Here is a 24,854-nt window from a genome sequence, read left to right on the forward strand (position 1 = left end):
CTCTTTGAGAAACCTGAAAATCAAGTGTAAGGAAAGGAGAAACTGAAGCAGCATTTCTCCTGAGAAACTTCTGGAAGACTTCCTCTCAACATCTCCTGAATAAACTGCTTCTGAAACGATCCCAGTGACCTATCTATGTGTACTCGAATGCCAGACTGTATGCCATCTGGAACATAACATATCTTATCCTTTTTCTTCAAGAATTAACAAGTAATTTGGCCAAAGTATCTTTATTTTTCCTTTAACCAATGTGTGTGTGTGTGTTAGGTATTTAGAAGGGAAATATCTATGTATATTTACTGTCATATTTCAAACTGTGTTCAAGCTTTGCATCTTTATTGACTAAGTCTTGTTTTATATTAAATGAATACTTTTGTTGCTTATTAAAGAAATCTGGTTTGGTGGATTTTATTCTGATATAAAAATAGAGTATATAATTGGCCATATCAGTAACTGGGTACACATTTAAATATATGTTGTGACCTGTGGAGAAGTGGAACTAGACAAAGACAGTGCATTCCTCCCACCTTGGTTGTAACATGTATTATGGTAATATAAGCACAGTTGTGGATGACAACATTTCTAACGCAGAGGAGCAAAAATACTATTAGCACAATTGCATTATCAATAGCCTTCTGCATAAATGTATTCTGTAGGGATAAACGTCACAAAATAAGAAGCTTAAAATACTATGGATAAATAAGTGAAATATGTATTTGATGTCACAAGCACAGTAGGAAGGTTTATGCCAACTTGCATGTGTAGCATACTCACTATATATTTAAAGATGCTTCACATCACTGTATTTGTCAGGGTTTGAGAATGTCAGTAGTGACAGCAGTGAAAGATGACACGGTCACACAGTTTCTTCCCTGAATTAAGGAGAATAAAAAAATAAAAGAATATGTCTTACTAACATCCGTCAATACTGATTTGTTGGAAGAAAAGAAATTAACTATATTTAACTACATGTGGGACCCAGTGCATCTCGGTCCTAGCCTACTTGACATGCCTCATGACTTAAAATGGGAAGGCCTGCTGACTATTAGGTCCAACATCTGTTGTATAGTTCAACAAATTAAAGTGTTCAATGGTAACATAGTTCAACTGCCAATGCTAACTTGGGAATTATAGTGGGGATTTTGTGATGGTGTATGTTGGTTGTGCATGTGTCCAACCAATAAGTTGGGGAGGGAGGAAGAGGCCAGAAAATCCCAGCAGTAGACCTTGTACCTACTCAGCGTCAGGGTTACTAAAACTGGGATTTTGCTAAAGATCTGCTGCCACTTGAGATGCTGCAAGTTCATTGCAAGCTAAAAAAAATGGCAAATGAGTTTGGGGTTTATTACCCCTCATTTTCTGTCATTTGCCTTCAGAAATTGCATCATAATTTGAAGCACTTGCCATCTCTCTTTATGGATGCTCACTGACCTGCTGTATATTTTCAGCATTGTCTGATTTTATTTCATGATTTTATTTCAGAGAACCTTGGGTTTATTTCAGCACTTGATTACACCCCATGTATTCACATGACCTTCCTTGGCTTTGGAAGGTGACAGAGATACACTGCACCACATCTTGACTTTGGTTTTAACTGCCAAACAAAATTATTACAACAGTATAAGAAAAAGTCACAACATAATGTATACTTTGCAGTAGTTGAGATATTCAGGTTTCTCATGTAATAGAAATAATATATAATTCCAAACTGCTGTGACAATCCATGATATAAGTAATATTCTTATGTAACTGTCCTTTCTCTTTCCTCATGCAAATCCTTACCACCAGTTGTTTGAAAGTATCAGATCAGCCTTAATTTATTCAAAATGGGAATTTTCTCGCACTTGTGACAGTCTGCAAAATGTTTTGCCTACTTTCACCTCTGTAACCGTAACTTTTCCCCTGCCTCAGCTTATCTGCTGCTGAAACCTTCATCCATGCCTTTGTTAGCAATAGACTTGATTATTCTAACGCTCTCCTGGCCAATTTCCCATCTCCCACTCTCCATAAACTTGCGTAGATCCAAAACTCTGCTGCCCGTATCCTAACTCACACCAACATCCTTTCACCTATCACGACTGCGAACTCTGACCGACATTGGCTCCCGGTTATGCCATGCCTCAATTTAAAAAATCTCATCCTTGTTTTCAAATCCCTCATGGCCTCACCCATGCCTTTGAATGTCACTTCTTTCATGATCTCTGTGCTCCCGCAATTCTGATCTCTTCTGCAACCCTATTTTAGTCACTCCACCATTAGCAGCTGTGCTTTTAGCTGGCCAAGTTCTAAGCTCTGGAACTCGCTCTGTAAACCTCTCCATCTCTTTACCTCTCTGTCCTTCTTTAATATGCTCCTTAAAACCTATCTCACCTTTCCGAATATTTCCTTAAGTGGCTCTGTGTTAAATTGTGTTTGTTAATGCTCCTGTAAAGCACCTTGGGAATGTTTTGCTACATTGAAGGTACTATACAAATGAAAATTGCTACTGTTGGGTTAAAAAACTCAGCCTCCATCACTTCAACAGATTCCAGTTTCCTGGCCTTCACTGCCTCCTTTTCACCATGGACATCCAATCCCTCTACATCTCCATCCCCCACCAGGATAATCAGAGAGCTCTCTGCTTCTTTCTTGAACGGAGGCCCAATGACTCCCCATCCATCACTACCTTCCTCCACCTGGCTGAACCTGTTCTCACATTGAACAACTTCTCCTTCAACTCCACTCACTTCTTCCAAATAAACTGTGTTGCTATGGGTACCCATATGGGTCCTATCTATGCCTGCCTTTCCATGGTATATATGGTTCTAGTCCTACTCAGACCACCTCCCTCAACTCTTCTTCCAGTACATCAATGACTGTATCAGTGCCACGTCCTGCTCTCACCCAGAATAGGGAAGTTTCATTGACTTAGTTTCCAATTTCCACCCTACTCTCAACTTCACACGGTCCATCTCCAACTCTTCCCTTCCCTTCCTCGAATTCTCTTTTCTGGGGATAGCCTATCAACCAATATTCACTCTAAGCCCACAGACTCCCACAGCCACCTGGACTACACTTCCTTACACCTCACTGCCTGCAATGACTCAATCCCATTCTCCCAGTTTCTCCTTGCTGTCGCATCTGTTCGGACGATGTAACCTTCCATACTTGCTCTTTCAATATATATTCCTTTTCCCTCAACTGAGGAATCCACCCCCCCCCCCCCCCACTCCCGTGGTTGACAGGCCCCTCAACCATGTCCAATATATTTGTATTTTCACACACTGCTGCTCTCACACCTTCCCCTCCCTCCCAGCACCTTGATAGCAGCGTCCCCTTTGTCCTCAGGTTTCACCCCACCAACCTCCATATTCAATAGATCATTCTCCGCCATTTCTGCCACCTCCAGCATGTTGCCACCACCAAACACATCTTTCTCCCCCTCTCCTTTCAGCATTCCGCAGGGACCTTTCCTTCCGGGATACCCTGGTCCACTCCGTCATCCCAATGCCTCCCCTCTTTCCTACACACCTTTCCGTGCAAGCGCAAGAGATGCCCTTTTACCTCCTCCCTTCTCACCATCCAGGGCCCCAGACATCCCTTCCAAGTGAAATAGCGATTTACTTGTATTTCTTTCAATTTAGTATACTGTATTCGCTGATAGCAATGTGGTCTCCTCTACTTAGGGGTGGCTAAACACCGACTGCGTGTTCACTTTGCCAAATACTTCCTTTCAGTCCGCAAGCAGGACCCTGAGCTTTCAGTTGCTTGTCATTTCAATTCTCCACACTGCTCCCACTCTGACCTTTCTGTCCTTGGCTTGCTACAGTGTGCGAATGAAGCTCAACAAAAGCTCAAGGAACAGCACCTCATCTTTTGACTGGGCACTTTACAGCCTTCCAGCCTCAACATAGTGGCACATGTGGCGCAGTGGTTAGCACTGCAGCCTCACAGCTCCAGTGACCCGGGTTCAGTTGTGGGTACTGCCTGCGCGGAGTTTGCAAGTTCTCCCTGTGACCGTGTGGGTTTCTGCCGGATGCTCCGGTTTCCTCCCACAGCCAAAGACTTGCAGGTTGATAGGTAAATTGGCCATTGTAAATTGCCCCTAGTGTAGGTAGGAGAATGGTGGGGATATGGGATTAAGGTAGGATTAGTATAAATGGGTGGTTGTTGGTCGGCACAGACTCAGTGGGCTGAAGGGCCTGTTTCAGAGCTGTATCTCTAAATAAATAAACATTGAATGTGATAATTTTAGATTGTAACCTTTGCCCCCATATTTTCTTTTTTCATTTCTTTTTGCTCGTTCGGTTTTTTCCTCTGTCTTGTTTCTTTCTTAATCCCTTTACTCTGTGTTTAGTCAGCTGCTTTCTGCTATTATACCTCATCCAGACACATATTTTGTTTCTTTACTTGTCCCATTAGCACTCCTTTTGGCTTTGTACCATGAAACCTTTTGTCATTTAATCCCTCCTGTCCTCTGTAGTATTAGGGTTTGAAAGGATTAATCCTACACTACAAAAGACTATGAAGAGAGAGATGAAATGTCTGCTCAGTCCCCAGCATGAATCAAGACACAGGAATTTTAAAGGAGCTATCTGTTCTCTCAGCAAGCAGAGAAATACTGCTAACTGCTGTGGTTGAAAGACTGAGTGGCTGTCATGTGACAAGCCCCTCCCTATCTGTGGTTTTTAAACTGGTATTTTCTCTGCAGCAGAGGAGAAGCAACAGGACTCTGACATAAGCAGACCCGCGGGGGGGAGGGGGGTGGGGGGCGAGGGGACGGTCTCTCTTTCTCTCTTTCCATTCCAGCTTGAAAGCTTTAAAATCCTGCTTGTTGACTGACCACCTTTGCATACTCCAGCTACAATCCGAAACACCATTGGAAGAAATCACCCACATTACTATCTCCAAGAGAGCCACGGAACCACTCATCTACCTCATCAAAGTAAAAACTTCAGGACCACTAGAAGCCAGGTGAATCACCAAACCTGACAGACTGTATACCTTTTTATTTTTATGGACTCTAACTCAACCAATCTGCCTTTTCCCCAGTCTGTAGCCTATTTGTGAGTGTGTAAACCTCCAGTGTGTCTGTGCGAGTGAAAGTTGGCACATTGTTTATTATTTTATTAGTTCGGTTTAGATACAACAAAGTTAACATCTTCTTGGTTAACTCAAGAAAACCTATCCAATTGGTTCTTGTTACGATCGTAGTAATTAGGTCATTAAATCTTTCTGAATTGGCCAGTACATCCACTTTAAGAAAGAATTAAACCTGTTGTGGTCAAACAAGGAGAAGGAAAAGAGGAAGCCCTTCAATCTTCCCTCACTTAGCCGTAACACTCCATGTAGTTCCTTAATATGTAATAAACTAGTTATTGATAAAACTTACAGAAGACTCAGTAATCTCTCCTAACTCGACTAACCATACAACGCCCTCCACCCGAATACAGACCTTCCCTATTTTTGTTCCTCCCCCTTTCACTTGCTCTAAATCAATTACATTTCTAACTTTTGCCAGTTCTGATGAAAGGTCACAGACCTGAAACAAGGGCTGGAATTTTACCCCTTTCCCCCCAAACGACCACCCTTGCCTCGCCGGAGCCCGACCGATCACCCCCGGCGAGACAACCAAAACTTACCTGTCTTCCCAGCTCCATGTCTTCGGCTGGGCTGCAGTCCCGGCAGTTGCCACTGCTCCTGCTCCCGGTGGTACTGTTGGGACTAAGAGCTGCCAGCCTGCTGATTAGCTGGCAGCTCAATGAGATGGGACTTCCCCCCTCAAGCAGGTGGAAATGCCTCCTCGGAACAATTAAAGCCTGGGGACCCGTAAAATGCGGGTCGGATCCCCGGGCGAGGCAGAAGCGAGTTCGCCACCAACTTTTAGGTCGGTGGTCGGCTCTCGTCCGCCCAACGTGAAATCCCGGCCATTAACTCTGTTACTCCCTCCACAGATGCTGCCTGACGTGCTGAGTATTTCCAGCCTTTGCTGTTTTTGTTAACTCAGCTTTTCAATTTAGTTCAGCGTACTCAAGTTCAAACTGACAAATTTGAAAGATATTCTTCATTTGTACTTACAGGAAACATTACTTTTTATGTTTTTTTGTTGCCAACTTTCAATCCTCTTTCTACGAAAGGCATTTGTCACTCTCTGGTATCTTGTTTAAGTGACTATTATTTATGTTGGAGCTTGACAGTAAGTATCGACAAACTATCCCACCATGGAGGGCATCACGGTCAAACCCATTCCTGTCTTGCACTGACATACACAGGCACGTTTCCAGCATTGAGCAATCAATAGAGATCAGAGGGAGGAATGGAATCATGGAATGTTGTAGCTCAGAAACAGGCCATTTGGGGTCATCAACTCTGAACTTGTATTATTGTTCACAGGCTATCTAGTCTAATTCCACTTTCTTGCTCATTTCCATTGTAGTATAAGGGTATCAAAAGGTTAATCTTGAGAGAATGTAAAGATTACTGCCCACCATTTTGAGATAAGTGATCATGTAGGAGAGACTCAAGAACAGTTACAGCATGGCTTTTGAAGGAGACACACTGGCTAGTGTGGAGTGTATATAGTTACAATACAATAAAAATTAATATTTAAACAATAGTGTAAGAACCTCTCTATATGATGGCAGCATAAAAAACCAAATATATAACACCCATACCCTTTAATATTCTGCTTTTTCAAGTAATGGGCTAGTTTACTTTTCATTAACATAGGGCTATGAAATCCAATTAGAAGGGGCTTGATGTTAGCTTATATTGGTTCAGCTAATTTGATAAAGACTGGGAATCAGGATCTATATGACTCAGCTTTTCATTGCATAATCTCACTGCACCACCAGAGAGTGGAAATGACATTTCTGTAACTGGGGCGTGTGTCTCAATCCTCTATATGAAGATGGGAGCGTTCATGTCACTGCGACCCAGCTTCAGTTCTCTGTGATTCCCAATTGTTCCATCAGGCTTTCCATTTTTAGAATTGCAAATCAATAATCTTCTTTTCACACAATTATTTTTATTTGTCAGCAATCCAGCATGAAATATTCATGAAGAATCTCCTGTCACACTGTTTCAAATTTAGTTAATTGTACTACTGATTGGTGCAAAAAGTAAAAGCCCCCATTTGTTCTGGAGAGGTTGATAGTGTCAGTTATCTGTAGATGTGGTAAACATTTGTAAAATGGATTTTACTCGCTAGAAGTTTACAGTTTACATTTATCAGAAGTTTATGTCACTGGGTATGCAATAAAAATATTGACAGAGCATATTATTTCTCAAATGATTTTCAGCACTGGGAATTGAAACCACCTCATAAATAAGCAGCTTTGACAATTATGCAAAGAAAGGCTGAAAAGTACTGGTGAATTTCATATCATGAAAATAAATTTGTTACGCTTTAACCCTCTTAACTGCATCAAATTGTACATTGTGTTCTCTCTCAGGCGTTTTTGCAATTTACATATTATGTACCAATTTATATTTTAAAAGCTGCAATAAAAGTCCAAAATTGGAGGCTGCAATGAATTTTTAGCAGCTTATAAATTCTAAAATAAATACTGAAAAATATTGTCAAAAATTAAAAGAGGCACAAGCCAACCAATAAAGAAATATAAGCTTATGGTAATTAACCAGGCAGTATATACTTAATTTTCAGCAAATGTCACCCAGAAGTTCCAGATGAGCTGGTACTGACACGAATGACTGCATGCATTAGGATTAAAATCTAGTTATAAAGTTTGCTGAAAACACTACTTTTCTATGAGAAAGCATAATATTGCCCTGGCAGGTTATCCATGTACACTCAAAGAAAAAAAGCACAGGTGGCATTGTCAGCTGTATGTAGGTGTTCTGTACTTCTGTGCCATGATCCTTATAACAAAAGGCTAGATCCCTAGAAAGATAAGAAAATGTTAAAGATTGGTGTAAAATCTACCATCAATGGCCTTTTTTTACAGTAGCGACCTGCCTGGTATCTGAATCATTCAACCATTTCTCTGCTTTCAGGATTAGGGTGGAACTGCTTTATTAAGAGATCCAAGTTGTTGCAGTTTTAGGATCATGAGTTACTTCTAAAAGGTTTGACAGATAATATCATACAATTTTCTGTGTAACCCACTTAAGGATGTTAAAACAGGGATCTATTTGTCTGTCATATTGAGGTGGTGAATCTGGCCCAGTGATCCAATTATACTTGTATATAAATATGAACACTATTCTGTGATACCTATATTTGTGAAGCTGCCTGTTTCAATCATTGGTCAGGCTAACACACTGGCCATATTAAAAAGGATCTTTGTTATGCAGGTCCCCACCTGCCAAGAATGAGGCACATTAATTTCACTAGATGAACATTGATTTTTAAACAGTTAATGGAGTACAGGAAGAACTTGTTATTTAAAAAAAAAACGCACCCTTGACTTGAAAGACATTTGCATTGTAACAGACAGTACGTGGAAAGGACAAAGGGGCCACTCCCTGCTCCAATCTAATCCACAATGGACTTTTGATTACCAGGTATTGAAGGTGGAGAAGCTAGCATTCCAGGTTGACTGCTAAGATGCTCCCAATACACAGAGGAGACCTGGTGAAATCAGACAGTCACATGATCACCTGCTGGCTAACTAGGGGAGTTTTAAATTGGAGAAACAGTGTTTGAAGACAGAAAGACAGTTTGCTCCTGGACTAACAAGACTTGTTGTGGCTAGCTTGCTGCAGCCTCTCCTGTCTGCTTCCATCTCTTTCCCATGAAACTGAAAACTACTGAAGACATATGAACCCGAAGAGAGAAAAGTCTCCTGCAGTGAACGAGGTTTAAGAAGAATACTGGGCCCCAACGAAAAGCAAGATCTATCTACAAGCAAGGACTACAGCAAGCTCGAAGTACAGCAACAAAAACCCTCTTCAGAGATTGCCTTAAACCTCTCTACTTTATTTTTCTTCTGCTCTTTTCTGTCTCTATTTGCATGTGCGTATCACGCATGCATGCTAGCGTGGAGTGTGGCGTGTATCTGTAGGCGTTAACTGAATTAGAGTTTAAGTTTAAGTTTTAATAAATATCACTCTTCTTCTTTAAACCTAAGAAAGCCTGTTAGTGCTCATTTCTTTGCCTTATAATTGGAAAGCGGTGAACAAGGATTCACCAAAGGGGGAGCTCAAAACAGAGTGTGTTAAAAAAATTAAATCATGTTACAGTAAGACCAGGTGAAGGCTGAAAGAGACCCCTCGGCACCTTTCTCACCTGGTCATAACAATGTTCATTAGGGAAATGATCCAGAGCATGCTCTGCTGGATGTAAGAGCAACAGAAGAAATGGGCTGCCTCATGTTCCGCTAGGCAGGGAAAAGTAAAAGACTGTTTATAAAATAGCATAACTCTACCTCTAATCTCTCTTTACATACAGGGGTCAATTTTTGCTTTTGCATTCTCAAAGGTGAGCTACACACTGCAAGAGTGCACATCAAGAATTCAGGTATGCACACGTATTCCTGATTATACATTCCTAACATGCAAAGCTTTGCATGAGGAGTGCTAAAGATGAAAATTTACCCTCTTGGATTCTTAGGTGTAAGAGTCCCTCTGGTTACTTTGTATAGCAGCATCATAAATGCCTTTATACAGCTTTCCTCTCTTTGGTATTTCTATTATGATTATGCATGTTTATGATTGAATTTGAAACGTCAAAGATTAATCTTCAGAAAGGAATTTATAATATTGCATGTAACAACCAGAGGAGTTCTGAACAATATTTACCAATGCCCAGCAGTGAAATGAACATGGGGGCTTCTCTGTAAGATATGGTTTTTAAAAGATCAGGGGGTAGTGTTTCTGCTTTGGGCACAATCGTAATTCTGGTGCAAATTGCGCCTAAAATTGCACCTGTTTTGAGGAGTGTTTCCCTACTGAGTTTCCACCCAAATTTATTTGCATGCTTCCAAACACAAACCTGCCATGAACCAGCGCAACCGGGCTGCATTTTAAAACAGCATTTTTAAAAATTTGCTTTAAAAAACATTCCTTGATATATTTAAGCGTGGTAACTTGGTAACATTTGAATAATACATCTGAAAATGTGTTTATCATAAAAAAGAATTTTAAATCACAGCGTCAATCCACCACCTGTGAGAAGCCAGATTTTAAATTACTGAAAATGGCTTTTAAAAAATATACAAAAATATTTTCTTGGTTGATTGGGATGCAGTACTCAGTTCCTCAGTAAGTTTTTTTTTTAATTAAAAATATTTCAAAATATACTCATTGGTGTCGTTGCACCTAAAAGTTCCAGCCTAGTATGTGGAGCCTCCTTGAAGGCCAGCAAACAAGAACAATTAGCGGAAACTTCCAATGGTGATTAATTCACCCTGCGGGCACAGCCAATTTCAAGGGCAGGGCAGGCTTCCAACCCAATATCTGTAAAACTAGCATAAAAGATTGCCAAAACTCAATTTGTGCTGAACATGATTTATGTTTAAAATTCCATAATCTTTTGTGCTGGTTAGGCTGATATCCAGTGAATTATGCCAGAGAAAAGCACAATCAAGTGGAAACTCCAGGCCCTGTTATCTAATTTCCCTATTAGAAATTCATTTGAGGATAAGTTCCCAATGCATGGATGCATTACATACATACTTTAATGTATGCATTAAACTTGCACTTAAAGATTACCCATTTAAAGTTGATTTCTGCTGTATCAAACACAAGGTGTGCAGTAGGATTTTTTAAACAAATATGACTTCTCTTTGAAAGTGCTTTTCCAACTTGAGACCAAAGGCACCACTAATGTTGCCTCATTTCTTAATTTCCCTACTAAAACAACCTAATTGACATAGAATCACAGATTGTTACAGTGCAGAAGGAGGCCAGTCGGCCCATCATGCCCGCACCGGCTCTCTGAAAGAGCAACTCCCTCAGTTCCATTCCCCTGCCTTCTCCCCATAACCCTGCACATTCTTCCTTTTCATATAACTGTCTAATTCCCTTTTCAATGCTTCAATTGAACCTGCCTCCATCACATTCTCAGGCAGCGCATTCCAGACCTTAACCACTTGCTGCGTGAAAAAGATGTTCCTCATGTCACTTTTGCTTCTCTTACCAAATACTTTACCTCTGTGCCCTCTCGTTCTTGATCCTTTCACAAGTGGGAACAGTTTCTCTCCATCTACTCTGTCCAGACCCCTCATGATTTTGAATACCTCTATCAAATCACCTCTCAGCCTTCTCTTCTCCAAGGAAAACAGTCCTAACTTCTCCAATCTATCTTCATAACTGATGTTCCTCATCCCTGGAACCATTCTTGTGAATCTTTTCTGTACGCTCTTCAATGCCCTCACGTCTTTCCTAAAGTGCGGCGCCCAGAACTGGACGCAATACTCCAGCTGAGGCCGAACTAGTGTCTTATACAGAAAGGACCATGTCAGAAATCTGTGTTCTGCCTCAGCTCTAAGACATGAAATTCATTACACCACTTTGCTCCTTATATGAGATTGCTAGAGTGAGAAGTGCAGCTACCATTGAGATAATGCTTTGTTACCTGCCACCTAATCAAATCAGACCAAGCGCATGACCTTTAATTGATCTCCTGGACCTGGGCACAAGCAAGCTCTTACATTTCCTATGATCTGCAGGCTGGTAGTGCATTCCATTGAGGTGGTGGCTGGTGTTTCTTTCCCAGTCAATGTGGATTGAGTTATGATGGAAATAGCCCAGGATCATGCAGTCACTGAGACTGGACATGTTGGGCAGAATCTACTGCACTTATTCCCTGCCGGAAGATCAGAACCATGTTTGGCTGGGGAACCTGATTTACCAATGGGCAGGCTTAGCTGTGACTCTTTAACTCAGTCATAGCATTAACATCCCACCTCCCGCTAGTTAGGGATGGTGGGTGGGATGACATATCCATTCTGGAAATGAAAGAGTTTCTAATTAAAGGGACTATGGCATGTGTCAAAGAAGTTTACCAGCACTTGGACTTCTGAAGCTGCAGCAATCACAGGAATGTAGAGGACACCTAGGAAGGCTGCCCTCCAGGCCTGTCACTCTTATGTGGAGATCCTGCTGCAGGATCTGAGTGGCTGCAGTGAGGTGATCTTGCCCAAGGATTGGCTGAAGAGGACCACCTCTCAAACCAAGCAGGCATGAATGAGCTGGCCGAGGAAATCAGCACAAGAGTATAGTCCCTTCAACTTGGAGAGGATCCAGGACCTCAGGAGTGTGGGGAAGGTAAGTGGCAAAATACTTCCAGGTGCCAAGTTCCACACTCTGACTTTACAAGCATTTTTCTGCACAGTACTCCTCAGGACAACACACCATGCAGCTCCACTCATTCCTCTCTCTGTCGGCGCATAACATTTCCATCTGAACAGCAACAAGCCAACACTCACACACTCACCCTCAACTGATTGCCCTCTCGCACCCATTCCTCACAGTCACCCTCCACAAATATTCTCCTTTCCTCCTCTCCACACAAGTCTTCTTTTTAATTCATCCATGGGATGTGGGTATCGCTGGCTCGGCCAGCATTTATTACTCAACCCTAATTACGCTTGAGAAGGTGCTGGTGAGCTGCCTTCTTGAATCACTGCAGTCTATGTGGGGTAGGTACACCCACAGTGCTGTTAGAAAGGGAGTTTCAGGATTATGACCCAGAGACAGTGAAGGCACGGCAATATAGTTCCAAGTCAGGATGGTGTGTGGCTTGGAGGAGAACTTGCAGGTGGTGGTGTTCCCATGCATCTACTGCCCTTGTCCTTCTAGTTGGTAGAGGTTGCAAATTTGGAATGTGCTCTTTAAGAAGCTTTGCTGTAGAGCATCTTGTAAATGGTACACACATTGCTACCTCTGAGCGTTGGTGGTGAAGGGAGTGAATGTTTGTGATTGGGTTGTCAATCAGGTGGGCTGCTTTGCCCTGGATGGTGTTGAGTTTCTTGAGTGTTGTTGGAGCTGCACCCATCCAGGCAAGTGGAGAGTATTCCGTCACACTCCTGACTTGGGCCTTGTGGATGATGGACAGGCTTTGGGGATTCTGGAGGTGAGTTACTCACCACAGGATTCCTAGCCTCTGACCTGCTCTTGTAGCCATGATACTTATATGGCTACTCCAGTTCAGTTTCTGGTCAATGGAAACCCCCAGGATATTGATAGTGGGGGATTCAGTGATCGTAATGCAGTTGAATGTCAAGGGGAGATGGTTAGATGCTGTTTTGTTTGCAAGTGCCACTTGATGGCACTGTCAGCGACACCTTCCATCACTTTATACATAATCAAGAGTAGACTGATGAGGCAGTAACTGGCTGGGTTGGATTTGTCCTGCTTTTTGTGTACAGGACATACCTGGGTACTTTTCCACATTGCTGGGTAGATGCCTGTGTTGTAATTGTACTGGAACAGCTTGGCAAGGGGCCTGGCAAGTTCTGGAGCACAGGTCATCAGTACTATTGCTGTAATGTTGTCATGGCCGATAGCCTTTGCAGTATCTAGTGCCTTCAGTCATTTCTTGATATCATGTGGAGTGAAGCTAATTGGCTGATCACTGGCATCTGTGATGCTGGGGACTTCAGGAGGAAGCTGAGGTTGATCATCCACTTGGCACTTCTGGCTGAAGATTGTTGCAAACGCTTCAGCCTTATCTTTTGCACTGAGGTGCTCGGCTCCCCCATCATTGAGGATGGGGGTATTTGTGGAGCCACCTCCTCCAGTTCGTTGTTTAATTGCCCACCACCATTGATGACTGGATGTGGCAAGACTGCAGAGCTTAGATCTGATCCATTGGTTGTGGAATCACTTAACATCATTGCATTACAGTAGCTCTGTCATTACAAACACACAGACCTCTCTGCTTTCCGTCTCTCCCCTCACCAGGAGAAGAAAGCATGCAACATTGGCAAGAGACAGAGTCTCAGAGGAACAAGGAAGTGTGTGGCTCTACTGACAGGCACATTGTCGGCCACTGGGAATGCATGGCAGCCTAGCCCACTGAGCAGAAGGTCTTGTTAAAGGAAGCTGTAGTTATCAGCAAGACTTGCTGTGAAAGCCTGATCCACCTGAGGCATTGGTTTTCAGAGACATTGAGGGAGCTGATCTTCTGCCTGTAAACCCTGTGTTGGGGGTCTCAGCTCCTTCCAGCTGGATCTCAATGTCCATCCCATATGCCATGCGGAGGGGCACAAGGCTGAGGAAAAGGCAGCTGGAGAAGCTGTTGGTGGTGGTGTGACTTCTGCTCTTGCCCCTCATCAGAGGTGAAAGGTAGAGTTGCATAAGCTGTGCCGTGGTGAAGGCTGGCAGCAGGGAAGTGCAGCTGAAGGTGAGTGATGTGCTAGACAGATGAACTGCCTTTCAACAAATTCACTATCACCTATCAAGCAGTGCAAACACTCTCTGATAGAAGAATTGCTATGAACAGCAGTCTCTCAATGGCCATGGCTGGAGCTCTTCAGTGTATCTAATCAAAGCCTGCCCAGCTTGTTAGTTTCACTGAAGAAGCTCTTCCCACTGTGCACTCGCTTCGGTGAACCTAGCTGGCAGGTCAGGAAACAGATCCCCTGACTGGGAAATTCAGAAGTCAGGGGTAAAAAAAAATCCTAATTGGTATGTTAATTACCTTAACTGATCCGACAGACCCAATCGTACCCCACGGAAATCCAGAAGAGGGTGTCGTGATGTCGGGATCCCATCCCAGCATAAATTTCATGAATTTAATTCCCCGCACGCTTCCCCTTGCCTCGGAAAATTTGCCCTCCCCCGCAGTCCCAGCCCCATGCATATTCCTGCTGGGAGCTTACTGAGAATGATGAGGTCCTGCAAAATAATGTCCTATACAGAGGAAATTGCCACACTGCAATAAAGAGTTATACCAGAGTACCAAAATGGAAATGTTGGAGCACTGCATGCCCTCTTACCTATGCCCAGAACCTGGGGATAGACAAGGGAGGTTTTTAATGTTTAAGGCATGCTTGTTAAAATGTAAACTTGGTGTGCCATCACAAAGGGAGGATCTTCCTAAGAGTGTGGGCATGCTTATGGCACTTTATAATGCAAGCAACTCAAAGTGTTCATTGCATCACACATTAAATGTGGCAAGAAACAGGTATCAAGCACTATGCTAGAAGTAGATTCATTAATAATGCAAATTTGTATACTGATATGGTGGTTTTGTACCAACCATCGTTATTTCACACCGACATGAAGCGATCTGGGCCTCAGTGTGAAGCTAGCTCGGGTATAAAATTAAAACCCGACCCGAGCCCAATGCAACCACAGCCAACCCGAGCCCAAGCCCTTTAATTTTTTTTTGCGCCCAACCCGACCCGAATCTCCTTCATTTGTTCTGGCAGCAGGTACTATTCCTGCAGCTGGAGTTGTGGGGAATCATGGGTAAGCCTGATCCCGTGACTTCCCGGAAGCAGTGTCCAGCCCGACCCTTCCCGAGCCCGAATGCTGGACTCGGAATTTCAACCCGGCCCGACCTGAACCCAACACATGTAGTCGAGTCTAGTCGGGTTCTCAGTGAGTATTTGCTATTAAAAATCCATGAAAACTGTGCCGCTGTCAAGAGTGCCTTTTCGGGACCCACAAGGGAACCTTAGGCCTCATCTATCACATGCTTCTCTCCTCCTCCCTTGCCTGTCAGCCTCCCTTCTTTAGACTGTCACGCCAACTTGCTTTGTTGAATGATAATTTTCTTTAATCCACTGACTGGAGATCTGAATTTATATATTTTTAAAAGACATTTAAAAAAGAGCAGATAGAAGATGACCTTGCTGGCAGCTTAAGATGGCCACCTAATTTGCAACACTGTATCCTATACTGCAAGGCCTGTAAGGTGGAGATGAAATGGCTGCTCATCCCAGCAAGAACCAAGACCCAGGAAGTTTAAGGGAATTACCTGTTCTTTTTAGCAAGAAAAGAAACTCTGGTACCATGTTTGAATCACTGGGTGACTGTCATGTGAGAAGCCCCTCCCATCTGTGGTTTTAAGCTTGTTTTTCTCTATAGCAGCAAGGAGAAGCAACTGGACTCTGATATGTGCAGACCCAAGTGGGGTTCTTCTCTCTCTCTCTCCCTTCATTCCAGCTTGAAAGCTTTTAAATCCTGACCACCTTTGCATACTCTGGCTAAAACCAGAAACCCCATTGGAGGAAATCATCCGCATCACTTTCTTCAAGAGACCCACCAAACCAGTCATCTACCTCTTTAAACTAAAAGCCTCAGGACCACCGAATTCAGCTAGAAGCCAGACGAATCAACAAACACCACGGACTGTATACGCCTTTTTTCTATGGACTCTAACTCAGTCAATCTGCCTTTCCCCAATATGTGTGCATAAACCTCTAATGTCTGTGAGTGAAAGTTGGTGCATAGTTTATTATTTTCATTAGTTCAGTTTAGGCACAATAAAGTTAACCTCTTTCTTTGTAAAACTCAAGAAAACCTGTCCAATTGGTTCTAGTTATGATCATAGCAAGTAAGTAATCAAACACCTACTGAATTGGCCAGTACATCCATATTCAGAAAGAATTAAACCTGTTGTGGTCAAACAAGGAGGAGGAAAAGAGGGCAGCCCTTCAACCCCTCCTCACTTCACCATAACAAGACTAACATTAGTACCATGGATCGTTCCCTTTGGTCATCAGTTGTTGCCTTTTGCCCCCCCCCCCCCCCCCCCCCCCCGCCCCAATCTTAATGCTGGGCAGTTGCATTTGCATGCTAATGAAAAGCCGGCATTAAATCTGAGCCTCCTTACTGCTACTGTCGCTGGGGGAACAGCCAGCCACTAGGCCAAATTTCCATCTCGGGATTAAGATTGAGTTCATAGTTTCCACATATCTATTTGATTAGGCTTTCTGTACTTTGCTGCAGGCGATGACTGTATTGCTGATCAAAACGTTGAAAGTTTACAACCAAAGGATTTTAGGGGCAGTAATCTGTCAGTTATTTGTAGTAGGCATTATAAAAATATATTTGTGTGTCAACATGTTATTTCTTACTGAGAGGGAACTTTTCCTGGAGTCTAGTATTCATTATATTGTTATATAAAATGAAAAGGTTTTCAACAATTGCATTATATGTCATTCCAAATGAATCTATTGTTAAAGTAAGACCTTGTTGATTAGATGGATTTAAAATATTTGAGCAAATTTAGCTTTACAGAACAACAGTAAAATAGAGAGAGATTACTGAACTCTGAGGTGCAGAGGGATCTGGGTGGCCTGGTACACAAATCACAAAAGGCTGGCATGCAGATACAGCAAGCATTTAGAAAAGCAAATGGAATGTTGTCGTTTATTACAAGAGGAATGGAATATAAAAGTAAGAATGTTTTGCTACAGTTGTATAGGGTATTGGTGAGACCACATCTGGAGTACTGTGCACAGTTTTGGTCTTCTTATTTATGGAAGGATATAAATATGTTAGAGACAGTAGAGAAGGTTCACTCGACAGATACCTGGGGTGAGGGGTTATCTTATGAGGAAAGGTTGGACAGATTGGGTCTGTATCCATTAGAGTTTAGAAGAATGAGAGGTGAAACATATAATGCTGCATTTTACCGTGGGTGGACGGGACTTCTCCAATGATGGATCCCCGGGTTTTAATTGTCTCGAGGCGGGACTTCCGCCCGCTTGAGGGAGGAGGCCGTTAAGTGGCCACTTAAGGAAATAGCGGATAAATTGAACAGATATTTTGCAACTGTCTTCACTGTAGAGGATACAAATAACATTCCAGACATAATTCTGAATCAACAACCTGCTTTACACTGTACCAAATATCTTTTCCATTGAAGTCCTTAAAAATATGCACATAGGAATTTACAATGGTCCAAAAATTGCTGTCAAAATAACAGGTAAATCGCATTTCAGTCTTTCATATGCAAATGCTGCAGCAACTGTGGCTCAGTTAACAGCACTCTTGTACCTGAGTTATAAGGTTTTAGGTTAAGTGGCCATTAAGTGGCCACTTAAGGGCCTTGATTGGCCTGGGGTGGGCGGGCGGGCCATTTCCTCTCCCCGCCCCACCCCACACCCCGTCGACTGCCATAAAGTTGGCCGGAGGCGGGAGCGGGGCAGGAAGGCCTCCCAGAGCCTCCCGCTCAATTTTACGCCACCCCCATCTGCCCCCATGCCACCATCCGACCAGCTGGGGGAGCGTAGAATTCAGCACAAAAGATCCTGAGGGAACTTCACAGGATGGTTGCCGAAAGGATGTTTACCCTTGTTGGAGAGACTGGAACTAGGGACACAGTTTAAAAATAAGGGGTCACCCATTTAAGACAGAGATGAGGGGCGATGATTTCTCTCAGAGGGTTGTGAGTCTTTGGAATCTCTTCCTCACAGAGCAGTAGAGACAGGGTCATTGAATATTTTAAGGCAGAGCTAGATATATTCTTGACTAACAAGGGAGTCAGAGGGTATCAGGAGAAGGCGAGAAAATGGAGTTGAAGCCACAATCAGATCAGCCATGATCTTATTAAATGGCTGAGCAGGCTCGAAGGTTCTCCGTATGTTAGAATTACATGTAGGCCAGATTTCCTCCCCTGAAGGGCATTAGTGATCCAGATGGGTTTTTACATCAAACATTATTTCTGAGACTTGCTTTTTATTGAAGATTTATTAACAAATCCCATGAATGAATAAAAAAAAATTAATTGAATTTAAATTCCTCCAGCTGCCCTGTTGAGATTTGAACTCATGCCTCCAGATTATTAATCTAGGTCTCTGACTTACTAGGCCACTTAACATTACCATAATGCCACTGTCCCTGTCACTTCATTAAGTAATTTTGAGGGATTGCTTGAAGGATTCAATGGGTATATGCACCAGCTGGTCTGAAAATTAGCTACACAAAGGGAATATCCCATATTTCATCCCTGGCCTGTGCTGAGTTAACTGACTTTAACTAAATCGAGCACAATTGGTCGCCATACCTAATTCCTGATCAGTAGAGGTTAACAGCTATCAGACCGTTGAGCTGTTATGCCCTTCATTGTTGAGAAGCCTCCTAGCATATGTTTAGGCACACAGATGAAGAATGAAACATCAATGAGACACTGTTGGGTTCCTGGTGCCTGTGTAGTCATGTCAAATCATGAATCAGCATTTTATAGAAGAAGGGAAATGTAATTCAGCGGAATTGGTACTGGAGATTGAATAATTTACAAATGAATGTGAAGGAATCAATATCATTGACAAAATCTCATGGAAATTAATGATTTACGCAAATAATGAATTGGGATTGGCAACAGAGGAAAAGTTGATGTATCAGAGTCTAACCCAGTCGTAGGAGTTAACTAATTCAAGAAGGTTATCTCATACTATCAATTAAGGTAGCAATCCTTTTCTTTTCTGTTTATATCATTAATTGTCTCTTTACATTTGCTCGGTCCTTGAACTGGTTTCAGAATACATTTTAATATCTAACATTTTTGTTTTTGGAAAGCACTTGACAACAGCTAAGGTTTATTATTTTATGAATATATAAAATTTTTATTGTGAACTGGGAACTAATTTGATATTTTCTATATGCTAGCTGCAAAACGATTCTACTTAATTTGGTGTGTGTCAGCCATGCATCTCTCGTTCTGAGCATTGTATCTAGTCTATGATTGCAAAGATGATGGGGGTGAAATTGGCTAATGCCAGGAGCATAATATTAGCTGACAGTGAATCAACAACCTGCTTTACACTGTACAAAATATCTTTTCCATTGAAGTCCTTAAAAATGTGTACATAGGAATTTACAATGGCCCAAAAATTGCTGTCAAAATAACAGTGAAGTTAATCGCGTTGCAGTCTTTCATATGCAAATGTTGCAGCAACTGTGGCTCAGTTAACAGCACTCTTGTACCTGAGTTATAGGCCAGAATTTTACGGTGGATGGATGGGAACCGGACTCCGACGTGAAAGTCGGTGGTGAACCCGCTTCTGCCTAGCCTGGGGATCCGTCCCATATTTTACGGATCCCCAGGCTTTAATTGTCCCGAGGCGGGACTTCCACCCATTTGAGGGAGGAGGTCCCGCCTCAGTGAGCTGCCGGCCAATCAGCAGGCCGGCAGCTCTTAGTCCCAGCAGCGCCACCGGGAGTGGTGGCCACTGCTAGGACTGCAGCCCAGCCGATGCCATGGATTGAGGAGGGAAGGTAAGTAGGGGCATGCCTCACCAGGGAGATCGGTCCTTCCTGGTGAGGCTGGAGTGGTTCTTTGTGGGGAGGAGGGTGTCTTGGGTCCTGGGGATGGGTTGGGAGGCGGGGGCAGCCCTCAATCAGGCACCCTGTGCCCGACTGCCATGCCCCCCACCCCGGGGTGCGGAAAGGCCAGCAGCTGTCGCTGGGTGGTCTTTCATGTCCCCAGCACACCCGCTTGCCATGGGTAAAATGCCCATGGAGGCGGGCTAGGGCCCTTAAGTGGCCGTTAAGTGGCGACTTAAGGGTCTTGATTGGCCTCGGCGGGCGGGCCATTTCCCACCACCCCTGCCCCCCCGCCTGACCGCCATAAACTTGTCCGGAGGCGGAATCGGGGCGGGTAGGCCTCCCTGAGCCTGCCGCTCAATTTTATGCCGCCTCCACGCCACCATCCTACCCGCTGGGGCGGCGTAAAATTCTGCCCATAGAGTAAACCTCACTCTAGGGCTTAAGCACAAAAATCAAGGTTGACACTCCAGTGCATTACTAAGGGAGTACTGCACTATTGGAGGTACTGTCTTTCAGATGAGATGTTAAATCCAAAGGCCTCCTCTGCTTGCTCAGGTGGATGTAAACAATCCTATGACACTACTTCAAAGAAGATTGGGGAGTTATTCCTGGTGTCTTGGCCAATATTTATCCCTTACTCAACATCACAACCAAAAACAGCAGATTATTTAGTCATTATCACATTGCTGTTTGCTGTGTACAACTTGGCTGTGGTGTTTCCTACATTACAACAATGACTACACTTCAAAATTACTTCATTGGCTGTAAATTGCTTTGAGATGTCTGGTGGTTTTGAAAGGCACTTTATAAGTGCAGGCCTTTCTTCCTTTTGGGGGAGGGCAGATATATGATTAAATGTAGAAATCAAGACCTTGCTGTCAGAGATGCACTGCTCCTCCATTAGTTTCACGATCATGGCACCTTAATATCTGGCTCCCAAGAAAATACGTTGTACAGCATGAAGTTCCTGTACCAATATAGTAGATACAAAGTAAACTCGCCACAGAAAGTCGAGTCTAAGTTCCCTTTAACAAAGTAAGTGTTAATCGCTCCCAGTAAATCTCTCCGGCACTGAAAATTAACTATTACCAGTGAGGAGTCTCATTCAGGTTCTAATTGTTGTTTGAGATTTTTATGACTTTAAATTAAAATATTTATCTTCAGATTTTTCTTTTGGTATCTTTTTATTCTATCTCTTAATCCAATCCTTCTTTCCCTCTTTTTATTTCTCTTTCTGATTTGACAGTAAATTCACGACTCTAACATACACATAAATGTAGGTACAGCAAGCAATTAGGAAGAAAAATGGCAAGTTGTTCTTTATTGCAAGTTTATTGGATTGGAGTATAAGAATAAGGAAGTCTTGCTGTGATTTCTATGCTGCAATTGTATAGCGCTTTGGTGAGACCACATCTCTATGCAATTTTGGTTTCCATATTTAAGAAAGGATAACTTCCATTGGAGGCGGTACAGTGAAGGTTCACTAGATTGGTTCCTGGAATGAAATAGTTGTCCTGTGATGAGAGGCTGAGTAAATTAGGCCTATACTCATAGGAGTTTAGAAGAATGGGAGGTGATCTCATTGAAACATACAAGATTCTGAAGGGGCTAGACAGAGTAGACACTGAAAGGTTGTTTAGCCTGGCTGGGGAATTTAGAACACAGGGCACAGCCTAAGGATAAAGGGTTTTAGGACCGAGATGAAGAGAAGTTTCTTCACTTAGTTATTGTGTCAACCTTTTCTCTGTGGCCCACAAATTGCTGTGACAGATCAACAGACAGCACCTGCTGTTAATTAGAATCATAGAATGTTTACAACACAGAAGGAGGTCATTTAGCCCATTGTTCCTGTGCCGGTTCTGTACTGAAGCAACTCAGCTCTTCCTACTCCCCAGCCTTTTCCCTACAGCCTGAAATTTTTTCTGTTCAGATAATTATCCTGTTCCTTTTTGAAAGCCTCTCAGGCAGTGCATTCCAGCTCCTAAACACACACCACATGAAAAAGTTCTTCCTCATGTCACCTTTATTTCTTTTGCCATTTACCTAGTTCACGAACCTTCCACCAATGGGAACTGTTTCTCCCTACCTACTCTGTCGAGACCCTTCATGATTTTGAGCACACCTATTAAATCTCCTCTCAACCTTCTCTTCTCTAAGGAGAGTAGCCCCAGCTTCTCCAATCTATCCACATAACTGAATTTGTTGTCTTTGTCCATTTAATCAACATAATATTTTGCATTGCAAGTTGCAAGTTGCTGGAAGCATGAGCTGGAAACAGTGCAGCACCCTTTATAGGGCATCTGGGACCAGGGTGAACAGCTGTGTATCTCTGTTACAACCAGAAGGGGTCTAGGGGTTCCCTGTCAGCCTTTGCCTGGTTTAACCATAACGGGGTTTCATTTTAGAAACAGCGTGTTTTCGCTCCGCCTTCAGTTCACTGCTCCAATTATAATTCAAAGAAATCAGACAGGTTTCCTTAGAGTTAAACAAGAAAAGTAGAATTTTGTTAATCTTAAACTCTAATCTGGCCAACGACTATGAATATATGACGCAACCACGTTAGCATGCATACGAGATAAACCCACACGCAGATAGAGACAGAAAAAGTAGAAAGAATAAAAGGGAAAAGTTTGAGGCAATATCTGTTAGTTACTGTCCTTTGAGTTCGATGTGAAGTGTTTGGTTGCCGGTAAGTCCTGCTATTCATTGGGGCTCAGTCACGCTTCAGCTTGTTTCGATGTCGGAGTCCTTTCTCACTTGAGGTATATGTGTCTTCCATGGGTCCGGTGGCTTGGGAGAAGGTGAGAGAGAGAGTGGCTTCCTTGTTCCAGCCTTAGTTGCAAACTGCCTTCTGAATTCAAACTGTCCTGTGGCTAGTTCAAAAAACCTGGACTAGCCAGTTAGTCATGTGACCAGATGGTTTAACCAGTCCTGGCTTTGTGGTTTGTATCACCTTAGCACGCCCTGGAAAGTGCTTCCTTACACCTTCAATGTCTGATGATCAGAATCCATGTGGCTTAATTGGATCAGGGAATAGTCCTTTGCCTCCAGAAGCAATGACTTTTAGTATGCAAATGTCCTTCCAGCCCAGTGTCTGGTGATCTTCAAACATGTCATTTCTTCACTCCAGCAACAGTTTAAAATCAATGTTCATATGAAAAAATTAATATGCCTCATTCTTGGCAGGTGGGGGTCTGCATGACAATTTCCTTAACCAATCGGACTGAAGGATTGTGAAGTGAATAGCGCAAGGTCTGAACAAGAAAGTAAGAAGATAAGAACCTAAGAAACAAAAAAACTGTGATAAAAATGTGGCAAGAAGACAAGTTGTGCAGCCAGGTTGTGTTTTAATGACCTAAAAATGGATGCTCAAGTTTCTCAGGGATATAATTCTTCATGATTTTTAAACCAGGTGAAGATAGTTGAACCTCTGAGGTTAGCAGGCCATGTAGAGCAGCACCTATTATTTTTACATTGGCCTATTTGAATCCTAAATATGGTGGCTATTTGTTTATTATTCCATCTCCAATGTTTCTGTGTCACTATCAAAATCCAGGCTGGTACCAATCCAGGGGGCAGGAATGTCAAGTCTGAAGAAGAATCTCCTAGCTAAATGGTCACTTACAGGTAGATCAATGAGACTAATTATAGCTTCACAAAGAAATTAAGCATACAAACAGGAGATCTGTATCACCTAATTACACTCTTTCTAAAGCTTATACTTCTTCTCATTTTATTCCACTGTTCTTCCCCAGAAGATGTCAAATTTTATTGGTTATAGGGACTGATTTCCTAACTTGCATTTTTTTATACAGTGTCTTTCAGGAGCTCAGGATATTCAAGGTACTTTTGAAATGTAGTCACTGTTATAATGTAGGAAATGTTTCCTAATTAAATCCAATGAAGAGATTCACCTGCAGGGAGCTCGGGTCATGAAATTCCAGGCCACAGTGCCCATTTTCCATCCATTAATTTAAATGGAACTCCCAATGGGGAAAGTAACCCTATATTTCCATGGATAACAAGAGTTTTCTAAGTCCAGACAACAATTGTTGGTTAAGTCGACTATCTTCTTACATTCGTACTCGATGTCAGGACATCAACTATTTTTTCCTTCCATAATTCATAAGACTGAGATCAACTGTAGTGCTCCAGCACTGCCCTGGATGAGACTGATTAATTAAGCACAGAACTAGAACTTAGCTTCGGACCTTCCTGGTCTATGTAGCTCAGTGGGATATTGTGCAGTGGATATACACAGAAGACCCTCTTTATTAGACATTTGTAAAGAATTCCGTTCACATCAGCTTCAGGAACCAGTCAGACTCTGGACCTTTATAACTATTGCTTTTCTGTTTGTAAAGTTTGCAATCAATTCAGTTTCACTTCTCTTTCAAGGTCTCAATTAAATAACGAATGTCAAGCATTCAAATATAATCAGAGTTTAGAGTAGTATCATAGTCTTGTTTATACAAACATTATGATACCTCTATGCAGTTAGTCTCAGGAATGCACTTTCAGAATCAGTTGGCAATATTAATTTGGTTCTCTTCTGACATAGCAAAAATCCTGATACAGTGAAGAGAAAAGTATGTTCCCTCTCCATCAAGTTCACGACAAATGTTGTGTGACAAATTGTGGCTAGGCTTAAATGGAAATCATGCTAAAACTATGAGACAATTTGA

The sequence above is a fragment of the Heterodontus francisci genome, chromosome 11, assembly GCF_036365525.1.
Source record: "Heterodontus francisci isolate sHetFra1 chromosome 11, sHetFra1.hap1, whole genome shotgun sequence".
Lineage (NCBI taxonomy): Eukaryota > Metazoa > Chordata > Chondrichthyes > Heterodontiformes > Heterodontidae > Heterodontus > Heterodontus francisci.